The following is an 18809-nucleotide window of genomic DNA, read 5'->3' as shown; positions in this document are numbered from 1 at the left end:
ATTAATAACTTTTTTTGTGGACGTACGATCTTCATGAAACTTTCAGATTATGATTATAACGAGGATTTGCATGTAATTGCCAAAGCACAAGTCTCTAGTATTTGAAATACGCTTTTTACAAAAGTGAGGGTGAGGGGGTGAATTAAGAGGTGGGGGGTTAATTTTAACAAAAACCGAAATTGTATAAATTGCATATAAGCATACTTTAAAAATTTGAAGACTCTAGCAATAAAGGTGTAGAAGATATAATTTTATAACTGGTTTTCGATAAGGGTTTTTATCGATAAAAAAATCGGGATGAGTTATCGATTTTTAATGATAAACTTGATATTCGCGCTGTAATTACGAACATTTTACAAAAAATTTGAAGTCTCTAGCTCTTATATCTTCTGAAATCGACGCGTTCATACATACGGTCGGACGGACGGACGGACGGACAGACAGACGGACAGGGCTAAATCGACTCAGCTCGTCGCCCTGATCAAGAATATATATACTTTGTGGGGTCTGCCACGCCTCCTTCTGCCTGTTACATAGTTTTAACAAAACCATTATACCCTGATTTCCCATTGAAAATGGGTTCAGGGTATAAAAAGGATGAGTAGTCGGGATCGAGCAGCGGAAGCCGCCGGTCGGTGGAAAAAGTCAAGACTCAATTGTGAAAGTTATCTTTAAGTGCGCTTAAGCTAAGTCAAAAGTGAAAAATAAAGCGACTCAGTAGAAAAGAGATAAAACGAAGAAGAGTTTCCATTAAGAGAGGCGGCGGCGGATAAGCAGAGGATCGGACGGCGGCGAGGCGATTACGAAGCGAGCGGTGCACGTGAGTGGCGGTTCTCATAGTGAGTTTTCCCCTCCCTCTTTCCCTATTCCCGGTCATATCACTAACATCCCCCCCCTGGTGTCTCACGATTCAAATCAATTTCTTGTGAGTACACCCTGGTCAGACTGAGTCTGTCCCCGGCTTAAATTTACTACCTTACAAGCGTTTCGATATATATTTATAAGAAGGGTATGAATGCGTTGAGGCGCATAAAGAATATGATCTCGTGAAGGGCATGCACACACACTTGTAGTCCCTTGCCACATGTATGAGCATTTGTGACCTGCGTGCGTTACTCTAGCTGCTTGTAGCAATTTTAAAGCCCAGCATTTGCATTTGGTGGGTCTTACGGACTGTCATAGCCACTTTACACAGATGTACAATGTATGAACATACATATGTATGTACATAAGTACATTTATATATTATTATGGCTAATCATGTTTATAAATGTGTTTATATCCGTAAATAATTATATATGTCGAAGCAAGTAGTATTAATATGTTGGCGAGCACTATAATTGTGCTTACTACCTACTCGCATATTTTCCCTTTTCTGTATGCCTTCGCACTTATGCGTGTGGTTGTAGTGTCGGTGTGTAATGTAGCGTACGGGTTTGACTAAGTTGCGACTCTCTCGACGAGAGCGCTGTATGTCGCCTGCGGATGTTAAGTACAGGCTTGCTTTATGGCGTGTAGAAGGCTTCGAGGTGCGCACTCTTGCTATGCTCGTATCTAGCTCGCCGGATTGTCGGGGTTCTTCTCCACCTATTCTACACTATTGCACCCTAACACACTTTAGTTATAGTGCGCTTCAGAAACTATATTTCGAATTTGACTGTATTTGGACCAATGCGCCGACACGCAATATTAATATGGTAAACTTAAACATGACTTTGACCGACAGAGAGACAGTAGGTGTTGTTCGTCCCTCGTCTCTACCCTCCCTACCTTGACAATACTATATTTTAGTTGTATCGTCCCTAATCAAGTCTTTAAGACTATATTACACCTTACACGATCCTGGCATGGATAGTCGACAGACCAAAAAACTTATCAATTCATATTCATTTCCATCATTTTAATTCAGTATTAAACAAAAAAAACTAATCAAACCGTCAGAATACCATGACATTCTAAGAGAGAGGTATGATGGGGAGATGATAAGGTTTTCTAATCAATACTACTCTATACTTATATGTTGATGCCTTTTCTTATATTCTAATTATGTTTGTTTACAATATTTCTTATTATCTACAACATTTAGTTTTAACTCTAGCGTTACATTTTCGTTTCCATTATAATTTTATAATTCTTTCATTTCTTACTTCATTTTTGGATTTTGTATAATTTTTCATTCTATTAACGTATAAATTCATTATAATTTAAATATTTCCAACTACATTTACGCAAGTATATTATAGTTTATGTTTATGTTTTTTCCATATTTCTTATTTACTTTTGTTGAAGTCTATCAGAGTTAGATTTTAGAGAGCTTTATATTTTTCTTGTTTTCTTATCATTCAATTACTTACATAGCGTTTTTATTGTTTTTATATATATATCTGCATACCGTTGTATCCCTGGGCCCAAGATGACGATAGTATGTTGATTTTAGCTGTTGGGGTTAAAACATAAAAATATAAAGGTCTCTTGATCTAATTATCTTTTTTTTTTTTTTTTTTTTTTTTTTTTTTTTTTTTTTTATAAAAACCTTTTTAGAGCAGCGCACATAGTCTGCTCTGTCTACCTTCGCTGTGTTCCTGCATTAGCGCATCAGCTGACGCAATGCTCTACCTTCCGTCGGGTCCTTACTTAACTAATGTATTGGGACAAGGCCGAGATCTAAACGAGGTTGTCCTACGTCATGGGGTAGGTTGTTTTAGAGATCCCGATTTCTTTATTTCTGGTTGTTGTGGGTGAAGTCTCTCTTTTGGCCGTTAATGAAACTGACGTCGTCGAGAGTTGACTCCGTGTCGGTGAGGGTATCTTGTCTTCGTGGTAGGTTAATCTGCTGCGCAGTCAGGTCTTTTATTTCATCGCTGCATGCCGTTGACCGCACGAGTCACATAAAAAAACCAACTACTCTTTCGCAGTCTTTGGGCTTTGGTGATAGCTCTAGCTATTGAGCTAAATCAAGGTGGTCACCTAAATTATTAAATAATTAGCGAATTACAACCTCTAATACTTTAACGTACCTATTGCCAAATCACTAGACACTTATTTAAATGGTTTGCTGTTCGCACTATCCACGGATATAATCTTTTTGTGCAGTATAATAATTCACCCACGTTTTGCTTTTAATTTAATATATGATCTGAACGTCGCGTCTGCTATCGTCAAAGATCTTTTCAATTATGATCGGCAGCTTAGCTAATCACGCTGGTTTAAGTGGCGCTAAGCGCAGTCGCGCGATCATCTCTTCTTCGTCTGCTTGCGGTACAATCGTACGATCAAAATCTGTGCTTGCGGTGCAATCGTATGATCTGTATATCTTGCGCTATGCGAATGATAAACAAAGATAGATAACAACAACGACCGTAGGGTGACTCATGACATACCGAATCGTATTTTATTATTTGTTCCCACTATTCTGTGTTTATACCTATGACTCGAATTGTTATTTATTTTCGGTCACTACAGCACAGATAATGTTGCAAGACCTGCTCGAAGAACCATTATCTGAAGACCATATGATTTTAATTTAGGTACGAATCTGTATATCTTTTAGGTGGTATACCCCTAGGTTCTTTCCGTCTTCTGTTTTAAGTACATAGTAATTTGGACTGCGCTTTTGGTGTACTCTCGCTGGAATAAATACTGGTGCCAGCTTAGCGCTAAATCTTTTAATAGCATTACTCTGAGTAAAGTTCCGTGCATAAACTGTATCTCCTACACACAGCTGAACATTACGACTACGTAAATTATATCTATTGGCGTTTGCTTCATGACATTTATTTATGTTTTGTTTTGCTTTTTGTCGCAGCATCTGTAATGTATCTTGATTGCTTAGTTTGGTGTCATCATTCAAAAGATCTAGGTTCCTTAGTAGAGAGTAATCTTTCCCATTTAAAATCATGTTTTGACCAAAAGCAAGAAAATAAGGAGAATATCCTGTACTTCGGTGTAATGAAGCTCTCAAAGCTCCACTAATAGCATTCAGATTTACATCCCAATCGGTATGTTCAGAACCTATGTAGGCTCGTATAGCGGCTAACACAGATCTATTTAATCGCTCACTAGCATTAGCTTGTGGTGAATAAATCGCGGTGCACTTTTGAGTTACACCGAAACTCGTTAAGAAGGCCTGAAAAGCACTGGATTTAAATTGAGATCCATTATCTGTGAGTATCATTTCTGGTACTCCAAATGTGTAAAATATAGCGCCTTCTAAGAATTCACAAATTTTAGAAGCCGTGAACTTCTTAAGCGGACACAAGAAATGGAATTTCGTGAAATGGTCAACAACTATAAGCATGCCAATATTACCTTTTTTGGAACGTGGATAGGGTCCTAACAAATCAATATATAATTTTTGAAAAGGTCTATCAGATGAAAAGGGTCTACCCATTGGCGGTTTAAGAATGGTATTTGGGCTCTTTGTCGTGCGACATACGATACATTCGGATATATATTTTCGAATCTGACTAACCATTCTAGGCCAAAACAAATATCTTTTTATCTTTTCCACAGTTTTACTCATACCACAATGTGCTGAGCTTGGCGCGTCATGTGCCTGCTGTAAAACTTCAGTCACTAATGTTGATGGTACCCAAAGTTTCCAAGAACTATTTTCTTGTTCTTCTTCGCCAGAAGAAAACTCTGTTCTTTTGTAAACGAAATCGTCAATTACTTTTAGATCGGGTAATCTGGATTGATTTAATTTGACTTTCTCAATTAGACTTAAATATTCGGGTGATTTGAATTCTCGTGACGTTAAATCTATTATCGGACAATTAAAAGTCATCTCTTCAATAGCTGGGTCATTTTGCCGAGATAAGGTATCTGCTACCACATTTAGTGAGTCTTTTCTGTGCAAAATACTAAACGTAAAGGTTCGTAACTTCATGGACCATCTGGCAAGTCTGCCGGATAAATCTTTCTGATTCATTTGCCACAGCAAAACTAACAGTGGCGTAGTTTTCAACAAATCGTCTGTACCAACCTGATAAACCTAAAAATCGCCGTAGTTGTTTCACAGTGGTAGGAACAGGAAACTCACTGATGGCTTTAATCTTATCGGGATTTGTTCTTATTTGACCGTCTCCGATTATGAATCCGAGATAGGTGACTTCTTTCATACAAAACTTTGATTTGCTTATGTTTATTGTAAGATTTGCTCTGCGTAAGCAAAGTGCTATTTCTTGCAACAACAACAAGTGTGAATCGAAGTCGTCAGACAAAATAAGGAGATCATCTAGGTATACAAAGACTCGTGTTCGCAAATGAGCTGGAATAACTTGATCCATTAATCTACATAGTGTTTGTGCGGCGTTGCATAAACCGAAGGGCATCATTTTATACTGATATAAAGGTCTATTCGGGACCGTGAAAGCCGTATATTGTCGAGATTTCTCGTCTAGAGGAATTTGCCAATATGCGTGTTTCATATCTAAGCCGGTAATAAAACGAGCTGGTGGTAAGCGACTTAAAATGCCATCAATATGAGGCAAAGGGTATGCATCCCGCCTAGTAACCTTATTAACTTCTCTCGAGTCTAAACAGAGTCGATATTTTTCTCCCTTTTTGACTAAAACACAATTGCTACTCCAAGGACTGTTTGACTCTTCTATGACATCTAGTGCCAACATGTTATCGACTTCAGCAAACATAATCTTTTCAATAGCTGGCGAAACTGGCCAATGACGTTGTTTTATGGGTATTGCAGAGCCAACATCTATCGTAATGCGTTATTAAGCTGGTGCGACCAAGACCTTCAGTAGCGAATGATGGAAAAACTGCTATGACTTTATCAAGTCGTGCCTTCTCTTCTTTCGACAATACATGATAGTTGGGTGGGTCTATATTTTCATCTGCGGTACCTACATCTAATTCTGCTACACCGTCTTGTGACGTTATTTTGTCCAAAAGTCCAAATTTATCCCAAAAATCAATGCCTAGATATACGTCTTGCTTCAAGTCTGGAATGATAAACATTTCTAGATCTGCTTCTTTCCCTTGGTATTTAATTTGACTTGTAAACTTGGCTATTACCTTGCTAGGTGTTCCATTCGCGGTTTTAATGTATCCAGAACATTTTCTAACTTTTTTGTTCAATAACAATTCTTTTGCTGCTGAGCCGCCAATACAACTTATTGTGGCTCCTGAGTCTAGCAGGGCTATATAACTTCTACCTTCTATACTAATTTCAGTGAAAAGTCTATTATCTGAGCTTAGAAAAATGGCTGATATAAACCTTCTCCTAACCTTCCGTATACTTTTCCAGAATTCTCTTAAACGTTTAGTTGAACGCTTAGGCTTAATTCTATATCTAAATTCATCTATTTTATTGAAAATTCGGTTACGGACTACGTTGTAATTTCGTATTCTTTCATGTAAAGGTGTGAATGAAAAGTGAGTGTTGGAAGAATTATATTGGTGGTCCGTTTGATGCCAATATCCTGACTATCAATGGGTTCGGAGGATGTGTCTACTTGGTGTTGGTTGACACATCCCGTTTCCGGTTTCCCGAAGGGTTACATTTCGGACACATAGGCTTGAATATTTCTTTAGCTCCACAGCCAAAACAAAATATTTTTCTAGGCCCTACGCAATCGTCGAATCTGTGACCAGGTTTGTCACAATTCCAACAAACTTGAACTGTTTTTGTGGTATGTCTTTGTATTTCGGATAAGTTCTCTGAAACGTTAGCAACATCCGATAACTGTTCGGAATCGTTGGGTACTGACAATTCTGTGACGTATGAACGCACAGCCCGAGGCTTAAAAGTTCTAATGTCGTTATAAAACTGTTCGTGTTTCCTGATTTCTCTTCGGAGCTGCGATCTGTTCGAAACATTTAAATGAAGTAATTCGTGATGTACTATAGGCTTGGCGTTTCGAATCAACAGATCAACTAATTCATTTTCAGGTATCCCATTTTGGAGTCTATCAACAAGATCTTCTATTGAGTATTGGAAGTCATCAAATGGTTCGTTTTCGCCTTGGCGACGTTTCCTAATCTTTTCCCATATGTCATAATCGGTTTCTATATCTTCAAATCTCCTCTTGAACTCTAAGCAAAAGATTTCCCAGGTAAAGTTGGAGTGAGTACGATGAAATTTCCAGTACCAATCACTAGCTTTACCCGTAAACAATAGATATAAATGGTCACATAAGAGTTGAAATTCGTTATTCAAATTTTGTTTGGTGAGAGAACGAACGCGATAAATAAATTCGTCTGTTCGCATGCAATTCTTGGACCCATCAAATTTGATGTGCCAACTTTGCATAATGTTGGGTACTTTCCCAGGTGAACTATTTAAAATGGAGCTATTCTGATTGACACTAGACCTAGAGATGTTCTCAACGTTATTGTAATGAGACTGTTGTATGTCTGTATTACTGATCCTAAGGTTGCTGTCGTTAGCAGAGGCTGGTGGTTGTTCGGGTGGGACCAGTTTAAGAGATTCTAATTTACTTTGCAGAGATGTCTCAATAATTTTTGATAAGTGTGACGTGAGTTGTTCTACCAATTGCTGCTGTTGGATATTTATTGAAGCTTGAATATAGGTAGCTATCTCGTCTTGGTTGTTAAGTCCGATACTAGTAGTGTTCAAATTACGGTCAGATTCTTGTCGAGTGGTGGATCGAGTTTGCATACCCCGCCTTGGACTTATCCCTCGACCTCTAGTGGATCTTTGATTTCTCCTAGGGTAATTTAGCCTATTGCCACTTGTACTAAGGGTTTCGTTTGCACCAGGTTGTGGGCCGGCTTCCGAGCGAAGCTCTGCAAACAAGGTATTGTTCGAGAATGTTAAGGCCATTGCCGTGCAATCAGCGTTACATGTTGGGCATTTTGGAGTTACCTTAAGATGGTCTATAATACAAAGTTTATGGAAAATATGCCTACATGGGGTTTTTGCTACAAGATCATTTCTATTTAATACTTCATTACACATACAGCAAAAAGGTTCTTCCGTTTGCAATGCGGATGCTATATCTTCCGTGCTATGGATCACCGACATTTTGCTTGGACTATTTAAAAACTAATAATTAAGGATTAAAATTGTTTGGGGTACTAATATGTCTGTCTTTTTCCATGCCAGAAACTATAAGATGGTGTCAGTCTAGTACATAGTGGTCTACACCTATTGTCGTTAATTGTTCTATTTCATTAACCAGAACATTCAATTACTGGACAGCTCTCACACTGAAGTAAGAATACTGTGTTCCAAAAATAATTGAGATGTATTCTACAATTTGTATATCATCAATTATATACTTATTGATTATCACCCTCTGAAGCTGTAGGTCTATTCAGGTCGACCAATCCAAAACAATGAATTGCAATCGCTAATTCCACGAAAAAGATCCTAAGCGTAAGAGAATGTTGTCTGCACAAATATATAAATGACTTTTAGTTCACTAAAACATGAATTGTATGGATGGATTGATGGGTGAGCTTTAGGAACCCAGACAGTACTAAAAGGTTGAAAACTAAACTGTCTATGCTCCCACAGTGGTATTTGATTAAAGTTGTGTACTGTCTCGGGCCCCACGTTGGGCGCCATTAAAGTTATGTAGCGTACGGGTTTGACTAAGTTGCGACTCTCTCGACGAGAGCGCTGTATGTCGCCTGCGGATGTTATGTACAGGCTTGCTTTATGGCGTGTAGAAGGCTTCGAGGTGCGCACTCTTGCTATGCTCGTATCTAGCTCGCCGGATTGTCGGGGTTCTTCTCCACCTATTCTACACTATTGCACCCTAACACACTTTAGTTATAGTGCGCTTCAGAAACTATATTTCGAATTTGACTGTATTTGGACCAATGCGCCGACACGCAATATTAATATGGTAAACTTAAACATGACTTTGACCGACAGAGAGACAGTAGGTGTTGTTCGTCCCTCGTCTCTACCCTCCCTACCTTGACAATACTATATTTTAGTTGTATCGTCCCTAATCAAGTCTTTAAGACTATATTACACCTTACACGATCCTGGCATGGATAGTCGACAGACCAAAAAACTTATGAATTCATATTCATTTCCATCATTTTAATTCAGTATTAAACAAAAAAAACTAATCAAACCGTCAGAATACCATTGACATTCTAAGAGAGAGGTATGATGGGGAGATGATAAGGTTTTCTAATCAATACTACTCCTATACTTATATGTTGATGCCTTTTCTTATATTCCTAATTATGTTTGTTTACAATATTTCTTATTATCTACAACATTTAGTTTTAACTCTAGCGTTACATTTTCGTTTCCATTATAATTTTATAATTCTTTCATTTCTTACTTCATTTTTGGATTTTGTATAATTTTTCATTCTATTAACGTATAAATTCATTATAATTTAAATATTTCCAACTACATTTACGCAAGTATATTATAGTTTATGTTTTTTTTTCCATATTTCTTATTTACTTTAGTTGAAGTCTATCAACGTTAGATTTTAGAGAACTTTATATTTTTCTTGTTTTCTTATCATTCAATTACTTACATAGCGTTTTTATTGTTTTTATATATATATCTGCATACCGTTGTATCCCTGGGCCCAAGATGACGATAGTATGTTGATTTTAGCTGTTGGGGTTAAAACATAAAAATATAAAGGTCTCTTGATCTAATTATTTTTTTTTTTTTTTTCTTTTTTTTTTGTTTTTTTTTTTTCTTTATAAAAACCTTTTTAGAGCAGCGCACATAGTCTGCTCTGTCTACCTTCGCTGTGTTCCTGCATTAGCGCATCAGCTGACGCAATGCTCTACCTTCCGTCGGGTCCTTACTTAACTAATGTATTGGGACAAGGCCGAGATCTAAACGAGGTTGTCCTACGTCATGGGGTAGGTTGTTTTAGAGATCCCGATTTCTTTATTTCTGGTTGTTGTGGGTGAAGTCTCTCTTTTGGCCGTTAATGAAACTGACGTCGTCGAGAGTTGACTCCGTGTCGGTGAGGGTATCTTGTCTTCGTGGTAGGTTAATCTGCTGCGCAGTCAGGTCTTTTATTTCATCGCTGCATGCCGTTGACCGCACGAGTCACATAAAAAAACCAACTACTCTTTCGCAGTCTTTGGGCTTTGGTGATAGCTCTAGCTATTGAGCTAAATCAAGGTGGTCACCTAAATTATTAAATAATTAGCGAATTACAACCTCTAATACTTTAACGTACCTATTGCCAAATCACTAGACACTTATTTAAATGGTTTGCTGTTCGCACTATCCACGGATATAATCTTTTTGTGCAGTATAATAATTCACCCATGTTTTGCTTTTAATTTAATATATGATCTGAACGTCGCGTCTGCTATCGTCAAAGATCTTTTCAATTATGATCGGCAGCTTAGCTAAACACGCTGGTTTAAGTGGCGCTAAGCGCAGTCGCGCGATCATCTCTTCTTCGTCTGCTTGCGGTACAATCGTACGATCAAAATCTGTGCTTGCGGTGCAATCGTATGATCTGTATATCTTGCGCTATGCGAATGATAAACAAAGATAGATAACAACAACGACCGTAGGGTGACTCATGACATACCGAATCGTATTTTATTATTTGTTCCCACTATTCTGTGTGTATACCTATGACTCGAATTGTTATTTATTTTCGGTCACTACAGTAATGAGGTTGTATGTGTGTGGTTGTAGTTTTCGGCTATTTTCCAAGAATTGATTTCATCATATTGCATCAGCCAATATTTGTATTTTGTCGCTTAAGAAGTACCGTTTTAGCGGGGCGACAGCGTTGTGTCGCTGTCGCCGAGTGAGGTTCGATGGTAGGCACAAAGAATAATTGAGAGACACAAGTTAGTTGCGTCCAGAATCCAAGTGCGATCGAAACTTGCTGCGCGAAACGATGACTGATAAAAATACTGTTCCGACATCAGAAGTGGGATCTGGCCCTCTACCTTCTACAGTAGATGCGTCATGGAAGGCCATAATGGAAATGCAGAATAAAAATTTAATTGAATTGGTGCGGGCTCTACAAACAACAACAACAGACACAGTGCAAAGTAAATCAGTGCAACTACCTAAATTTAACCCAGACAAGTCGGGCGCCAACGCATCATCGTGGTGTAATACTGTTGACATTATTCTAAAAGAAAATGAGTTAAAGGGAAGTGCGTTGGTCGTGACCTTAACCTCAGCATTAGAGGGAAGTGCTTCGCAATGGCTTTCTCAAGTGTGTTACGCAGAAATACCTGGCCCGAGTTTAAAGAATTGTTCATACAGCACTTTGACACTGTAGAAACGCCAGCCGCAATGTTTTTGAATATGCTGTCAAATCGACCGACTGACGGCGAGTGTCTTGCAATCCATGCAAGCCGTATGGTTACGGAACTGACAACGAAATGGCGCCAAATGGAAACCGAGGAGATTGCCGTGTCTGTCACTCTTGCGTTGCTAGCAAGTTTTGATTGCCGATTGCAGCGTTTAAGTTTCACGTCAAATATCCAAACAAGAGGCGATCTGCAGGCTGAATTAAAAGCATTCACTTTTAATAAGCGGAAGAGTGGCTTCATAGAGCATCAATCCGAAACTTTTTCTAAACGGCAAAAACAGTCATCGATAGAGTGTCACTTTTGCGGTAAATTGGGCCATAAAATGATTGAATGTAAACTCAAGAAACAACAAAACCACTTCCCGAGTGCTAATGAACGACGTATCAGACAAGAGGATCAACACCGCAAACAATCGAGTGTGACATGCTACAAGTGCGGAGAATTAGGCCACATATCTACCCATTGCCCAAGGAAGGAAACTAACAACAACAAGATATTCAACCAGGAAAAGCGAGTGGAACAGTGCAGCGTGGCGACACCAAAGGGGTACATGAATCATGGAGGCCAAAATTTTGAAATCACCTTCGATTCTGGAGCAGAGTGTTCGCTAATGAAAGAAAAGGTAAGTAAAAAGTTTTCTGGCAAGAGATTGAATAATGTTGTTATGTTAAAGGGCATAGGTGGTATATTGTGGTGATATTGTTCTTTCATCGAATCAATTTAAGATTTCAAGGGCTAAAATAATTAATCTATGTACCGGCAGTGAGCCGACCGATATTGATACTGATCTTGACGCTCAAGATAAAATAAAACTTAATTCATTGTTGGCAAAGTATTCAAATTCTTTTATAAATGGCATTCCAGTTACTAAAGTGAAAGTTGGCGAAATGAAAATTAGATTAATCGACCCAAATAAAACAGTTCAAAGACGGCCATATCGATTAAGTCCATGCGAGCGAGATTTAGTAAGAGAAAAAATTAACGAATTGTTAAAATGCAAAATAATTAGATCAAGCTGCTCACCATACGCAAGCCCCATATTGCTGGTCAAGAAAAAAAATGGTTCGGATAGACTTTGTGTAGACTATAGAGAGTTAAATTCGAATACAGTGGCTGATAAGTATCCGTTGCCACTTATACAGGATCAAATAAATAGACTTCAAGGTGTTAATTATTTTACTTGTTTAGATATGGCCAGTGGGTATTATCAAATTCCTTTACACTCGGATTCAATTGAGTATACAGCGTTTGTGACCCCTGATGGTCAGTATGAGTTCTTATCTATGCCGTTCGGACTTAAAAATGCACCTTCTGTTTTTCAACGCTTAGTGATGCAAGCTTTAGGTGAATTAGCAAATTCATATGTTATCGTCTATATGGACGACATATTGATAACTGCCTCAACGGTAGGTCAAGCGTTAGAGAGATTAGAAATTGTTTTAAACACCTTAACAGAGGCTGGATTTTCATTCAACATCACAAAGTGTTCCTTTTTGAAAACATCGATTCAATATTTAGGTTACAGTATTAGTGCGGGTGAAATTCGTCCGAATCCTCAGAAGATAGTAGCGTTGACTGCTCTGCCACCTCCACAGTCAGTCACAACACTTAGACAATTCATTGGCTTGGCATCTTATTTCCGACATTTATTGAGGGATTTTCACAGTTGATGAAACCGTTGTACTTTTTAACTTCAGAGAAAAATAAATTTAGTTGGAAAACTGAACACGAGCAGATACGAAAAAAAGTTATTCATATCCTTACTGATAAACCAGTGCTTATCATTTTCGACCCAAATTATCCAATTGAGTTGCATACAGATGCAAGTTGTAATGGTTACGGTGCAATTTTATTACAAAAAATTAACAACAAACCTCATGTAATAGAATACTATAGCAAAACTACTTCACCTGCAGAGTCAAGGTATCACTCTTATGAGTTGGAAACTCTAGCTGTTGTAAACTCTATTAAGCATTTTCGACACTATTTGTTGGGAAGGAATTTTACTGTGTTTACTGATTGTAACTCGCTAAAGGCGTCAAAAAATAAACAAGATTTGACCCCCAGAGCTCAACGTTGGTGGGCTTATTTGCAGGTGTTTACATTTGATATTCAATATAGGGAGGGAAAAAGAATGGCGCACGTCGACTTTTTGTCAAGAAACCCTCCTTTGCTAAAGCCTACTTCCGCAGTTAGGATGATTGAAGAGAAAAGAGTTAATCTGACTGAAATTTCAAGTAACTGGCTCATTGCTGAACAGCGTCGAGACTCGGACATAGCCGAAATTGTGAATAAATTAAAAGATTTTTCTCTTGCTGAAGACATAGCGAAAACCTATGAGCTAAGGGCAGAAGTTCTTCACCGGAAAATACAAAGAAATGGCAGAACACATTGTTTACCAGTGGTGCCACGTGCCTTTAGATGGTCCGTTATAAATCAAGTACACGAGTCGATAATGCATTTAGGTTGGGAGAAGACACTAGATAAAGTCTACGATTTCTATTGGTTTGACAATATGGCAAAATATGTTAGGAAATTCGTTGATAACTGTATCACTTGTAAAGTGTCCAAATCATCATCAGGCAAAATACAAGCTGAATTACATCCAATTCCGAAAATCAATATTCCTTGGCACACTATCCATATCGATATAACTGGAAAACTAAGTGGCAAAAGTGATCAGAAGGAATATGTTATCGTTCAAGTAGACGCGTTTACCAAGTATGTCTATCTTAGTCATAGCCTTAAATTAGATAGTGAAAGTTGCATAAATGCTGTTCAATCCGCTGTTCACTTGTTTGGAGTACCAAACCGAATAATAGCTGACCAGGGGAGGTGTTTTACGGGTACAAAGTTTAGTCAATTCTGTGCAGATAAGAAAATAAACTTGCATTTGATTAGTACTGGTGCTAGCCGAGCTAATGGCCAAGTGGAACGAACCATGAGCACGTTAAAAAATATGTTGACTGCAGTTGAAGCTGGAACTCAGTCTTGGCAGGATGTGTTAGGAGAGGTGCAGTTGGCAATCAATTGTACAACTAACCGTGTGACGAAAGCTAGTCCATTAGAAATGCTATTGGGAAAGGTGGCACGCCCATTAGGATTACTCCCACCCAGTGACATTGACCATGAGGTTGATCTGCCAAATGTAAGAGCACAGGCTGAAAAGAATATTTTAGCTAACTCAGTTTATGACAAGCAACGATTTGATAAAAATAAGGCGAAAGTAATCAGACACAAAGTTGGAGATTTTGTGTTACTAAAAAGTGAAGAGAGGCATCAAACTAAATTGAGTCCAAAGTTTCAGGGGCCTTTTGAAATAATCAGAGTCCTAGAGGGTGACAGATACATTTTAAGGTCTCTAACTAGTAAACGAAACTACAAATATGCTAATGAAGATTTAAGAAGATTGCCAGAGGGGCAAGTGCCCGAAGAATTGAATGTGTGTGATAATTATAATAATATTGCCGAAATTGATAATACAGTTGAAGATGGCAAAGACAGTGAGAATAAAAAGGTTGAGAATGTTGAAGTCACTAAAGAAAGTGAAGGAGAGTGAAGTCACTAAAGAGAGTGAAGAGTACAGCTGGCCAAAGAAAATGGCAGAGTACTGGATTATATAATAATGCAAGCACAAGTGCAAAATGTACTGAAGTAGTTTTGATCATGGCGTGTGGGGCATTTGATTATATAATGTTGATTATATAATAATGCAAGCACAAGTGCAAAACGTACTGATGTAGTTTTGATCATGGCGTGTGGGGCATTTGATTATATAATGTTGAATGAAATGGAGTAAATAATGTTTAAAGAAGAATGCTAACAAAACTACTTATCAAAGAAATATAAATAATAATAATAAATAAAAATTATAATTATGTTAAGGTATTTTGGTAACACATAGAAGCTGATGCTTTATATGAATTGAATGGAAATGTATTGTTATAATGATAAGTTAATACGAGTTAACAAATTACATGAAAAGAAGATCGATTTTGTAAAGAATGATGTATATCGTTTGGTTAAAAAAAAAAAAAAAAAAAAAAAAGGAAATATGAAGAAACAAGAAAAGAAAAGAAAGACTTAAATGTTATTATTTCACACACGAGGGCGTGTTAGAGTCAGGATGGCCGTGTCGAAGCAAGTAGTATTAATATGTTGGCGAGCACTATAATTGTGCTTACTACCTACTCGTATATTTTCCCTTTTCTGTATGCCTTCGCACTTATGCGTGTGGTTGTAGTGTCGGTGTGTAATGAGGTTGTATGTGTGTGGTTGTAGTTTTCGGCTATTTTCCAAGAATTGATTTCATCATATTGCATCAGCCAATATTTGTATTTTGTCGCTTAAGAAGTACCGTTTTAGCGGGGCGACAGCGTTGTGTCGCTGTCGCCGAGTGAGGTTCGATGGTAGGCACAAAGAATAATTGAGAGACACAAGTTAGTTACGTCCAGAATCCAAGTGCGATCGAAACTTGCTGCGCGAAACGATGACTGATAAAAATACTGTTCCGACATATATAATTAAAATTATTTTATACACATTTTCAACCGAAAAAATTATCGTAAAACACTACTAACTTTATTAAATGCTTTGCAATATATGAAATATATATGTCATATTACACTCAAGCTTTACTCATTATTGTCAAAAATTTCTAATTAAGTCATAATGGCCCATTTGATAGTCACCCTACGATTCAAATCATACAAAATTTACAAACTACTAAATCAAGAGACAATTAGCTTGCCATCCCATACAAGCATACACATACACAAATGCATGTATGCATGTGCTCACTTCACATGGCAAACCAACGGCAAATTTTGGGCTTTACAATTTGCCCAGGCTGTTGTGCACAGAAAGAATACATTTTCGCGACGAGCATGTACACACACATATACATCCTTGCTACGTGTATGTGCTTTTGTGTCCGTGCGTCGCGAAACTCAATTCTTTCTCAGTATTTTCGTCAATCATCAGTTACTGTCCCGTTTTACATGCATGTATGAGCCCTTATGTGTTAGTATGAGAAACTATTGTTGCTGCCTGTGGAATATTGTAAGTATGTGTGTTCATAATACGTGAACATTGGCTTGTGCTTGCCACGGGCTTTTAAGTGTGCGAGCGATTTCGAATTAAATCTGCAGAAAGGAGTGTTAAACGACCTTTTTTATTACTTTGTGTGCTTTTTATTGCTAAGAATCGTGCCAAAATTATTAGTTTTTTTTTAAAAACTATGGCTGAGACAAGTGTTATAAAAAAATCAACTGATGGTGTCAAAAAATGTTCACGAAGAAATGGCGGGAAATGCATAATTGAAACGTGTGGTGCGAGTTACAGGCAAAGTTCCATGCATTTTCCGGTTAGATTATTTGCGTTTCCGTCTAAAGAATTTCAGTTAAACAAGTGGATAAAAGCATGTAATTTACCAAATAATTTCGACCCAAAAAGGTCTAGAATATGTAACAGGCATTTTGAACGGAAATATATTGGTAAATTGGTTAATGCAGTTCCAACTTAAAATTTGGGCAATTCAAATTTGCTCTCAAATAATAATGCTGACGTAAGTGATGACATTTATTCAATAGACTTTCAGAAAGAAAATATTATTCCTTATAGCTATACAAAGAAAAGTTTAGACAAAGTAGTGGATGGCTTTGAGCCATCTGACACAGAACAGCAGCATCCGATCAGCAACATTCCAAATCCAAGTGACGAGGAAGATAAAAAAAATCAATTATGGCAAGATTTAACTGCCGGTAGGTCTTCTTTTTGCTCAAATTGTTTGAAGAGAGAGCAAAATGAGCTATATTATAGGAACAAATACTATGATATGGGAGTAGACCTCAAAAAATCTCAGCAAGAATTCCTTAAATTAAAGAAGAAATATTTAGCTTTAAAAATGACTCTCGACACAGAAACATTTATTATAGAATTAGAAAGGTAAAAAAGCATGTTAATGTCTTCACGACAATTAACAATTTACATCATGTTTCTGAAAATTCAAAAGTATTATGTAGAATGCTCTTGAAAAATAATCATGTCTATAATAGTGCTGAAAGGGCAATTGCCCAAGATATTAATTTTTATTCAGCTAGGACATATGATTATCTTAGGGATGTTCTTAATTTAAGACTCCCATGTAAGAAATCTTTGAATCGATGGGCGATTTTGAAAAATTTAGTTCCTGGATTTAATCCAGACTTATTAGAAAATCTGCAGCACAATTCATCTCTTGACGAGATACAGGGATTTGAGGACGATGGTGTTAAAAGGAGTAAGTTTTTAGGACAGCAAGTCTGTGTTTTTCTTGTTAGAGGTCTTTTTGATAACTGGAAGTATGTTTTAAGCTATACGGTTTCAGCCCGTGGCATAAATCATACTGACCTGAAAAATGATTTATGGGGTATTAATTTAAATAATTCTACATTTGAAGTCAATGGCGAAGAAATTTTTGCAATATTTGATGCACCGCATCTAATAAAATCTCTTCGAAATATTCTTTTAAAGAATAATATTTTAACACCTGATGGCACAGTTTCATGGGGAATAATTAGAAAATTATATGAAACTGAAACCAAAAATTTAACTCGTTTATGTCCGAAATTAACTTTAAAGCATGTCAGTCCGAATTGTTTTGAAAAAATGAAGGTTAAATTTTCCACACAAATCTTTAGCCACAGTGTAGCTTCTGCGATACGCACTGTTATAGATTCAGGTGGGTTTGCTGATTGCAAAGACAGTGCAGTTGCAACGGCAATATTTATTGAAAAAATTAATAACTTCTTTGATTGCTTAAATAGTCATGTGCTATTTGATAGCAATCCTTATAGATGTGCTCTTAGGGAGAAAAATAATATTCACGAATACCTTCTGAAAATGCGTGATTATTTTCAAAATCTGCATTATCCACACAAAGTGCATTGCATGGATGGGATGATAATTACAATCTCATCGATAATTGCTTTGGCAGAAAATATTTGGAGTGACAACAATGATCTTTTCTTTATTGCCACATCCAAATTGAACCAAGACCCATTAGAAAATTTATTTTATTTAATTAGAAGTCGGGGAGCGACAAATACCAATCCCACCATTTTTGAATTTAATTCTATAATATCAAGAATGTTATCTATGGAAATTGCATTCCAGATGAAGATCTCATGTTGGCCAATATCATAGAAGATAGTGGGTCTCAACTATCTGTATTTCATGACCAATGTAATTCACGTCATATTGCTACAGATATTGAACCTGATGCTGATTTAGAAATAGAATTGTCATTAGATGCCACGATTGCTAATATACAAAATGCTTTTAATGAAAATGCATTGCGATATTTTGCTGGCTATCTTCTACACAAGCTGTTGCAAAGAACAGATTGTGAAGTATGTACAAATCTTTTAAAGTCATCAGATGAAATGCAGTGTTCTTCTGAGTATTTAATACTCAATAAAAATTATCATTATATAAATTGTCCTTCCAAAGGAGTCTGGTCCTTCGATGGCCAGTGTATAATATTTATAAAAAAAAAGTAGACA

General features: G+C 37.1%; 1 long non-coding RNA gene across 3 annotated transcripts; it reads right to left on the bottom strand.

Moving 5' to 3' along the window:
- Positions 1–1879: 1879 nt before the first annotated feature.
- Positions 1880–18687, bottom strand: LOC149268282 (uncharacterized). 3 transcript variants are annotated; one of them, XR_016270883.1, is made up of 4 exons: positions 13984–18687; positions 10158–13927; positions 9674–10107; positions 1880–9574 (listed from the first exon to the last, which is right to left on the bottom strand). It is a non-coding gene; the product is annotated as an uncharacterized LOC149268282 (long non-coding RNA). The 3 variants fall into 3 exon arrangements; XR_016270882.1 differs by having other exon boundaries at positions 1880–2967; positions 3018–9574; positions 10158–18672; XR_016270884.1 differs by having other exon boundaries at positions 1880–2437; positions 2534–9574; positions 10158–18668.
- Between the last annotated feature and the right edge of the window lie 122 nt (positions 18688–18809).

This window comes from Drosophila arizonae, chromosome X (assembly GCF_054131065.1).
Source record: "Drosophila arizonae isolate 15081-1271.41 chromosome X, UAZ_ARI_1.0, whole genome shotgun sequence".
In the NCBI taxonomy this organism is placed as follows: domain Eukaryota; kingdom Metazoa; phylum Arthropoda; class Insecta; order Diptera; family Drosophilidae; genus Drosophila; species Drosophila arizonae.
Note: the sequence above shows the minus strand (reverse complement) of the source record. Positions and strands in the feature narration are given on the sequence as shown.